Here is a 1,438-nt window from a genome sequence, read left to right as displayed (position 1 = left end):
TTACACTTTCAACAATATCATCGAAATAGTAAAAACTTGAAAATGAACTCCAAAGGGTAAACAAATTATGCCTGACTTACGAAATTTCTCAGCACAATACCGTATTCAAGATCAGTAAAGTAGAGCCCACCGAAAAAAAAACTGAAAAAAATCCCACTATATTTAAATAATTTTCGTTTTGCTTGCAAAATCGTAACATTGGATACAAAGGGTTCAAGGATTTTTCGTAAACCACGAAAAAAATGTGAACTTTTTACAGGCCTATAAATTAAAGCTTGCTTACGCGATATTTGTCGTTGTATGTCCGAAGTAAAGTCGTATAAGGAAAATTGTGAAATAAACAAGTTTATTCGAGCCATTTTGAATGGAACCCCTTGTTTAATCCTTTAGTCCCTAATTGTAATTCGTATCGCACGAGTTCACTTCTTATTTTTGGAAAAGTTATTTAACAACCGATTCTTGCCCAAGTATCGCCTATATCTATTATTAAACCACATCATAATGAGTTGACTTTTTAAACTGAAATCAAGACGATGTATGATATGGTCCAATATTATTTTAATTCAAAAGTAAGGCACAATTTTTGGTGACAAAGAAATGTTGGATTTATTTAAAAGAGAGCTCTTTCGTTCAATTTTCTGACCACTTTTGTGGCGATAAATCTAAACGCATGACTGCCTTACGTAATAGTTTGCCTACATTCGCGTTATCTTATTTAAAATATTAAACATTTTCCCTTTTCAAGATAAATTTTTTATGATTAGATTTAATATATATTTTTAAAAAAGGTAAACATTGTGTTTATTTTTACGCATTTTTATAACGAGGCAATGAACTTGATTTTTTAACCAATGTTATAATTTGTGATTTTTATAGTGTATGTAATTTTGGATAAAGGTGGTAATTTGGCTATTTTATAACCATATACTCTCGCTCATAAAATACTGACCTATATTTCTGCGAAAAAAAGTATAAATTTACAAGTGATGTACTGGCCATCTCAAGCCACTTATTTTTCCAAACAGATTAACCTCCAAATTAGACGTTTGATGGAAATGTTGCGCCAGTTTCGTAACCTCAGGCGATTGCGAATTACCAAAAAGACTTTTACCAATTACGCCAGCTTAGAAACATTTTAAAACCTTATTTGTTTGCGTTCATTTCTGAAATATTTATACAGTTCATTATTTGTGGAAAGACTAGCCTAAATCTTTCAGAAGGTCTAAGGCGTTGGTTCTTTAAAAACAAATAAAAAACGAAAGTGACTAATCTATAGATACCTAGTAATTCACGATTATCGAAGGTCTTAAAAGACTGACTAAAAAATATAACTTTTTTCATAAGGAACCTAGCAAAAAATGCAGTTCGATTACCTTGAAAATCTTTTTCATCTCAATAATCAATGTATTTAAATTTTTGCGCGTTTACGTCAAGCAAA

The sequence above is a fragment of the Leiobunum rupestre genome, chromosome 3, assembly GCF_980474605.1.
Source record: "Leiobunum rupestre chromosome 3, qqLeiRupe1.1.hap1, whole genome shotgun sequence".
NCBI lineage: Eukaryota > Metazoa > Arthropoda > Arachnida > Opiliones > Sclerosomatidae > Leiobunum > Leiobunum rupestre.
The sequence above is the reverse complement of the archived record's forward strand: the minus strand, read 5'-3'. Positions refer to the sequence as shown.